Here is an 8,694-nt window from a genome sequence, read left to right as displayed (position 1 = left end):
GAGTAGAAGAATAGAGACGACAAGTTGACTCACAGAGGCCTACATATCCAGCATGTTGGGGGGAGAGAGTAGAAGAATAGAGATGACCAGATGACTCACAGAGGCCTACATATCCAGCATGTTGGGGGGAGAGAGTAGAAGAATAGAGACGACAAGTTGACTCACAGAGGCCTACATATCCAGCATGTTGGGGGGGGGGAGTAGAAGAATAGAGATGACCAGATGACTCACAGAGGCCTACATATCCAGCATGTTGGGGAAAGAGTAGAAGAATAGAGACGACAAGTTGACTCACAGAGGCCTACATATCCAGCATGTTGGGGGGAGAGAGTAGAAGAATAGAGATGACCAGATGACTCACAGAGGCCTACATATCCAGCATGTTGGGGGGAGAGAGTAGAAGAATAGAGATGACCAGATGACTCACAGAGGCCTACATATCCAGCATGTTGGGGAAAGAGTAGAAGAATAGAGACGACAAGTTGACTCACAGAGGCCTACATATCCAGCATGTTGGGGGGAGAGAGTAGAAGAATAGAGACGACAAGTTGACTCACAGAGGCCTACATATCCAGCATGTTGGGGGGGGGGGAGTAGAAGAATAGAGATGACCAGATGACTCACAGAGGCCTACATATCCAGCATGTTGGGGAAAGAGTAGAAGAATAGAGACGACAAGTTGACTCACAGAGGCCTACATATCCAGCATGTTGGGGGGAGAGAGTAGAAGAATAGAGATGACCAGATGACTCACAGAGGCCTACATATCCAGCATGCTGGGGAAAGAGTAGAAGAATAGAGACGACAAGTTGACTCACAGAGGCCTACATATCCAGCATGTTGGGGGGAGAGAGTAGAAGAATAGAGACGACCAGATGACTCACAGAGGCCTACATATCCAGCATGTTGGGGGGAGAGAGTAGAAGAATAGAGATGACCAGATGACTCACAGAGGCCTACATATCCAGCATGTTGGGGGGAGAGAGTAGAACAATAGAGATGACCAGATGACTCACAGAGGCCTACATATCCAGCATGTTGGGGGGAGAGAGTAGAAGAATAGAGATGACCAGATGACTCACAGAGGCCTACATATCCAGCATGTTGGGGGGAGAGAGTAGAAGAATAGAGATGACCAGATGACTCACAGAGGCCTACATCTCCAGCATGTTGGGGGGAGAGAGTAGAAGAATAGAGATGACCAGATGACTCACAGAGCCCCATGTTGGGGGAAGAGGTGGCACGGTGGCGCAGTGGTTAGCACGGTGGCCTCACAGCAAGAAGGTTCTGGGTTCGAGCCCCGGGGTAGTCCAACCTTGGGGGTTTTCCCAGGTTGTCCTCTGTGTGGAGTTTGCATGTTCTCCCCGTGTCTCTGTGGGTTTCCTCCGGGTGCTTCGGTTTCCTCCCACAGTCCAAAGACATGTAGGTCAGGTGAATAGGCCTTACTAAATTGTCCCGAGGTGTGTGTGTGTTGGCGTGTGTGTTGGCGTGTGTGTTGGCCCTGTGTGATGGCCTGGCAGCCTGTCCAGGGTGTCTCCCTTCCTGCCACCCAATGACTGCTGGGATAGGCTCCAGCATCCCTGAGAGCAGGATAAGTAGTTCCGATAATGGATGGATGGGGGAAGAATAGAGATGAGCAGATGATCAGCAAGTATTGCCCCTGATGCTATACTTATTGTTGGCTACCTAGGTTACAATCCACTTTAAGTATTATAATCTAGGAACAGTAATATGAGAAGTGATCCCAGGTATTATTGCTGCAGGAATGTACACACAACCAGGGTGGTGACAACATATAAAGCAGGTAGCAACAACCAGGCCGTCTTGTTCAAAAGAGAGATTTAACTTTTTGCATGTTTATTTATATATTGCTCAGAGTAAACACTGAACAATGTATTAAAAAAAATCTAGACAAAACGACATGTTTTAAGATGTTGACTGCATGGGCTGTGTGATACAAGATGTGTTGGCATGCATGATCTTGGCACTTCTTTTAACTGTGCGTGCTCATAGAAAGACATCTAGTACAGGTAGAACACGAAGACACAGGTTTGTTAGACTATATCATATGCAAGGACCTGGATCGTCCTCATCTCTCTGTACTTTCTTGAAGCAGTCATGGAGTGACAGATTGTGTCTGATGGCGTTCTGCCAGCCAGCCTTGCTCTTGTTGTAGGAGGGGGCGCTGTCAGCCACATACTTGTAAGTTTGACTCAATGTCACCATTCTTTCTGGAGCACCATGAAGAGGCATGGCAATGAGAGCAGAGTAAGAGTAAGGTGGTCTGACCAGCTCCATCAGGTCCTCCTGAGAGGGGAGAGAAAACCATCCCAATTTCCCTTCCGGGCCTCCAGCCCCAGTGGGGCCCAGGTAAGGCCTCTGCATGCCATAGTGCTGAGGCACAAAAGGGGGGGCAGGGTTCCTAGGCAGTCTGTTGGTGGCCAGGTAAGAAGGTGTGTTGATCCCAGAACCACTGAACCAGAGGTAGGGGTTGGGTGAGGAGGTGATGTAGTCACTCAGGTCATGAGATGACGGGGTGGGGGGCTCGGCAGTGAGGGAGGAGGGTAGTGACAGTCACTGCACATGCTGAGCTCGGGGGGCTCCCGGCCTAAGCTAGGAAACTGTGGGCCACGCTGAGGAGGAGACTGGCCTTGGGCCTCAAACAAAGACGAAGTTTGTTCTCACCTCCCAGTTTTCTCTCAGGCCGTTGCACTTGGGTGTCCTCTCTTTGCATGTCGAAATATTTTGGCTTGACTGCAGGTACTCCCAGTGTCTTACTTTTCTCTTTCTCGGTCCCAAGCGAGTCTTTCTTTCAGTGTGTGAGTTGATCTGCAGCTCTCTAGGTTTTATTGGTCTCTACTCTCTTCTCCGCTGTGTAGCTGTTGCCTTTGTCCTTGCTGTAGGTCAGAGATGCCACTTGTCACGTCTGTTTCCCTGGAGACACCTGAAGTCTCTTGACTAGCTGTTTCCTCAGGTGAGCATTTCTTTCTGTTTTCACTCGCTTTCCCTTGGTCAGCTGGTCCCTTGAGGGGTTTTACTCATGCTCAGCTCAGGAACTTTCCATTTTTTGCTGTTACACCATCATTAATCTAGTCCATTATGAAATGTAATTATGAAATTATGGTCATGCTGACAGGCTGACTTCAAAAGTTGCTAGTTGTTTTGACGAGCCAGTTTGGATCAGCCAGTTATGGATGAGGTATTTTTACTTCATTATTTTCCTACATGTCGTTTGAGTGATTGTAGAGCGTTTGCTGTTGATTTGTAAACAAGTTTCTCCTTGAAACTGTTCATGTTCACAAAGGTACAAATGAGAACCAAGAATGTGTTGCCATCCACGCACAAAGTGGGCTTAATGTTTAGTAGGGATGCACCAACATCACTGCCTTCCTCACTGCAGATACCAACTACAGTATTTCATACAGTTAATAACAAACTGCACAGCTTCACCTACTGATCTGAACCGTCTTTACATGAACAGTGCAGCCGGCCGTTAACTTGGGGTCAACAGGTAAAATCACCGAGAGAGGATCTGTTTTGTTTTCAGATATTAAAGCAAAACAGTTCAGCCATTTTGCTTTTATTCATGACATGTTATTCATGGTACTGCTACTACTACTGCTACTGCTGCTGCTACTTCTTCACCTGGCATCAGCATGATATCCATACCACTAGTATCAATACATCCCTACATACTACTACTGGCGGTGCTGCTGCTACTTCACCTGGCGTCAGCATGATATCCATACCACTAGTATCAATACATCCCTACATACTACTACTGCTACTGCTGCTACTACTGCTACTACTACTGCTACTGCTGCTACTTCTTCACCTGGCGTCAGCATGATATCCATACCACTAGTATCAATACAGCCCTACATACTACTACTGCTACTACTACTGCTGCTGCTGCTACTTCTTCACCTGGCATCAGCATGATATCCATACCACTAGTATCAATACATCCCTACATACTACTACTACTACTGGCGGTGCTGCTGCTACTTCACCTGGTGTTAGCATGATATCCATACCACTAGTATCAATACATCCCTACATACTACTACTGCTACTGCTGCTACTACTGCTACTACTACTGCTACTGCTGCTACTTCTTCACCTGGCGTCAGCATGATATCCATACCACTAGTATCAATACAGCCCTACATACTACTACTGCTACTACTACTGCTGCTGCTGCTACTTCTTCACCTGGCATCAGCATGATATCCATACCACTAGTATCAATACATCCCTACATACTACTACTACTACTGGCGCTGCTGCTGCTACTTCACCTGGCGTCAGCATGATATCCATACCACTAGTATCAATACATCCCTACATACTACTACTGCTACTGCTGCTACTACTGCTACTACTACTGCTACTGCTGCTACTTCTTCACCTGGCGTCAGCATGATATCCATACCACTAGTATCAATACAGCCCTACATACTACTACTGCTACTACTACTGCTGCTGCTGCTACTTCTTCACCTGGCATCAGCATGACATCCATACCACTAGTATCAATACATCCCTACATACTACTGCTACTACTGGCGGTGCTGCTGCTACTTCACCTGGCATCAGCATGATATCCATACCACTAGTATCAATACAGCCCTACATACTACTGCTACTACTGGCGGTGCTGCTGCTACTTCACCTGGCGTCAGCATGATATCCATATCACTAGTACCAATACAGCCCTACATACTACTACTGCTACTACTGCTACTTCTTCACCTGGCATCAGCATGATATCCATACCACTGGTGTCCATACATCCCTACATACTACTACTACTACTACTGCAACTACTGCTGCTACTACTGCTGCTGCTGCTACTTCTTCACCTGGCATCAGCATGATATCCATACCACTAGTATCAATACAGCCCTACATACTACTGCTACTACTGCTGCTGCTGCTACTTATTCACCAGGCATCAGCATGACATCCATACCACTGGTGTCAATACATCCCTACATATTCCCACTTCTACTACAACTGCTACTACTACTGCTACTGCTGCTACTCCTTCACCTGGCATCAGCATGATATCCATACCACTGGTGTCAATACATCCCTACATACTACTGCTACTGCTACTACTACTGCTACTACTACTGCTGCTGCTACTACAACAATTACGACTACAACTACAGTAAGTAGTAGTAGCGTTGTAGTAGCAGTAGTAGTACTAGTGATAATGACAACAACAATAATAATAATAATGATAATGATAATAATGATAACTAGAAAAATGCTTTTCCACAGAAAAAGCGTGTGAATGCCCAGCATTCACACTAATTAGGCTGGCAGTTGAGTTTCACATTGATATGTGACGTCACAATTGGACTGAACATTCTAACAGGCAAAGTGTATGGCAGAATTGCTAAACTTTAGAGCTGAATTGTTCAAAAACTATAAAATATTTTAAAAATCTGAATAGGATTATTAAAGAGCTGAATGTCCTGAACTGTTTAAGCTTTAAATTGGGTTTCTAGCTCAAAAAATGAAGGAGGAGATACAGTTCAAAGGTGATGAGGGTTTCAACCTTTCCCCATAGACTTCCATTGTTTTGAAAAAGTAGAAAAAGCTTAATATGTCTAAAAGTATAAAAGATTTCAAAAAACCGAAATGCGAGCCTTAATGGACCTAAAGAGATGAACATTTTGATAACTGAATGGTTTCAGTGGCTAAAAGTATGAAGGAGTAAAAGAGGTGGAAAGGTTGCAAAAGTCCCCCATTGACTCCCATTCAAAAAATGGCTGAAAAAAGTTGAATATTTCAAAAAGTTCAAAAGGTATGAAAAATCTGAAAGGGGACCACTAATGTCCTTAATGAGTTGAACATTTTGATAGTTGAATGGTTTCAGTAGCTAAAAGTATGAAGGAGCTACAAAGTGTCAAAAAATGGCAGGAAGAAAAATAAATAAATAAAGAACTGCAAAGCACTAATAACCAAGGAGGCCAGATTATCCCCTCAGTGGGATAGCCGGGTAATGGATGGGTTTTAGCCGGGTAATGGATGGGTTTTAGCCGGGTAATGGATGGGTTTTAGCCGGGTAATGGATGGGTTTTAGCCGGGTAATGGATGGGTTTTAGCTGGGTAATGGATGGGTTTTAGCCTGGTAATGGATGGGTTTTAGCCGGGTAATGGATGGGTTTGGTTTGTGTGGTTCCGCAGGAAGTTGGCGATCTTAACTGTTGTGACTTCTCTTATGTACACTATTGTAGTGTTACTATTCGTGGGTTACTAACTTAATCACTAATATAAATAAGTACACGGAGACGAGGATGCGGCACAAGTCTGATCTTTACTGACGGAGACATCACACACTACTAGGCTCGACCAGTGTATTACAGAACTCAGTAGTGGTGACAGTCCAACACAATCGAGCATGATCCAATACACCACATCCCTCTTTTCCAACTGAGATGTGGCCTACTCATCAGTTGCTTCAACAGTAGACCCTTTACCGAACCATTAACACTATGGCATTAACACTGAACAAGTCTTTTCTACTTGCATACTTCAATGATTAATACAGCATGTTTTTTAAATGACAGATGACTCTCATTAAACAACATAAACCATTTCCTTTTCACATTCTGGTGGTTAGCATGTAAACATTTTGAACATTCAGCAATCTTGCAACATTTCAGGTTAAACACACCTTGTACTCTTTGTTTCACCTTCTTTTTTTCTTCTTTTTTTTTCTTAATAAAAACTTGAATGATCACACAAAAGAACCCTGAGGTTAGTCATTGTATCTGGCAGGGCGCCTAACTGCTCTGCCGCACTTTGTGTAGCATGTGGGTGTACTGCCTGTAGTCACCGGAGGAGGGTGGTGTGGTGGCAGGTCATGTGGTGGTGAGTCGACTGGCACAGGCGCTTGTGAGGGTGAGGGTTGTACCTCTGGGTCAAAATGTTCCTCACTGTCCGTGTCTCTGAATAGGCTCGGATGTATCTTCCTCAGATGTCGCCTGTTCCTTCTCTGCATCCTCCCAGCCGGTGTTTGCACAGTGTAGGGCCGTGGTTCATCTCGCTGTCGGATGACAACGGCAGGCTCCCAGCCGCGCCGCGTTTGCATGTGTACGGTGTCTCCTGGGGTCAACACTGGCAGGGGCTTTGCACACTGGTCGTAACGTTGTTTTTGGCGGAACTGCAGGTTCCGGATCTTGCTGTGAATGTGCTGTGGGACTGATTGTGTCAGCACAGCACTGGAGCACGGAAGTGTGCTTCGTAGAACTCTCCCCATCAACATTTGTGCAGGTGATACGTCCAGTCCTGTCACCGGTGTGTTCCTCAGTGACAGCAGCACCAGATGTGGGTCAGTGCCGGTCTGCATTGCCTTCTTCAGCGCATGTTTCACTGTCTTTATGGCTCTCTCAGCCATGCCATTTGAAGAGGGAAAACCTGGGCTGGAGTGTGTGAGCTTGAACTCCCATGAAGCTGCCAATGACTTCATCTCATAGCTGGCAAATGGGACATGGTCAATCACTATCTCCCTAGGAATCCCGTGTCTGGCAAACACAGACTTCATCTTCTGGATTACTGTGTATGCTGTTTTGTCAGATATGTTGAGCACTTCAGGATATTTGGTTAGGTAATCAACTAACAACAGGTATGACTGACCGTGTAGCTCGAAGAAGTCAGCTCCGACTTTCATCCATGGCAGTTCTGGGACCTGATGCGGCATAAGTGGCTCAGCCTGCTGTTTGGGCTGTAGCTGCTGGCATTGCACGCACTTTTCCACCATTGCCTCTATATCTCGTGCCATGCCAGGCCAGTAGAGAGACTTTCTTGCTCTGGCTTTTGTGCGCTGCACTCCTTGGTGTGCGCTGCACTCCTTGGTGTGCAAGATGCAGCTTCTCCAAAATCGTGCTCCTGAAGCTCTGGGGTATGATGATTTTGTCTCCGACCAAGACAATGTCATCTTCCATGCTTATAATGTCCTTTACTGCCCAGTAGGCGTGTAGTTTTCTGTCCAAACTTTTCTTTTTCATGGGCCAGCCTTTCTTGTGTTTCTCACACACAGCTTGCAGCACGCTATCTGCTGCCGTTGCTTTCTTTAATTGGCTGAGTGTTTCCTCGCTCAAGGCATCTGTGGCATTCAAGGCATACACAACTCTCTCACAAGGGTTTTCATCAATATGGTCACCTTCTCTGCTAGCTGTAGCGCGTGAGAGTGTGTCGGCAATGTACATGTGCTTGCCTGGTGTGTATGTTACACTCAGATCATACCTCTGCAGTTGTAAAAGCATACCTTGTAGCCGCGCAGGTGCTTTGCTCAGCGGCTTGCGCATGATGACCTCCAGAGGCTTATGATCGGACTGGACAGTTACTGGTCTGCCGTAGACATACTGGTGGAATCTCTTAGCAGCAAACACTATAGCGAGCAACTCTTTCTCTATCTGTGCGTACCTCTTTTCTGTGTCGGTGAGCGCTCGTGAGGCATAGCACACTGGGCGGTCGTCCTGCATCAGACAGGCTCCCAGTCCATCCTTTGAGGAGTCTGCTTGTAGAGTGAGAAGCTGCTTGTGATCGTAGTATCTCAGCACAGGGGCTTGTGTGAGGGTGGTCTTTAGTGCCTTTAGCGCTGAGCTGTGGTGCGGGCACCACTGCCACGCTACATCCTTCTTGAGCAGCTGTCTGAGGGGTGCCGTGAGTGAGGCT

The 8,694-nt window shown here is 46.4% G+C and overlaps 1 pseudogene; it reads right to left on the bottom strand.

Moving 5' to 3' along the window:
- Nucleotides 1–2,064: 2,064 nt before the first annotated feature.
- Nucleotides 2,065–3,294, bottom strand: LOC130115331 (forkhead box protein I1-ema-like; annotated as a pseudogene).
- Between the last annotated feature and the right edge of the window lie 5,400 nt (nt 3,295–8,694).

The sequence above is a fragment of the Lampris incognitus genome, chromosome 7 (genome assembly GCF_029633865.1).
Source record: "Lampris incognitus isolate fLamInc1 chromosome 7, fLamInc1.hap2, whole genome shotgun sequence".
Lineage (NCBI taxonomy): Eukaryota > Metazoa > Chordata > Actinopteri > Lampriformes > Lampridae > Lampris > Lampris incognitus.
The sequence above is the reverse complement of the archived record's forward strand: the minus strand, read 5'-3'. Positions and strand labels throughout refer to the sequence as shown.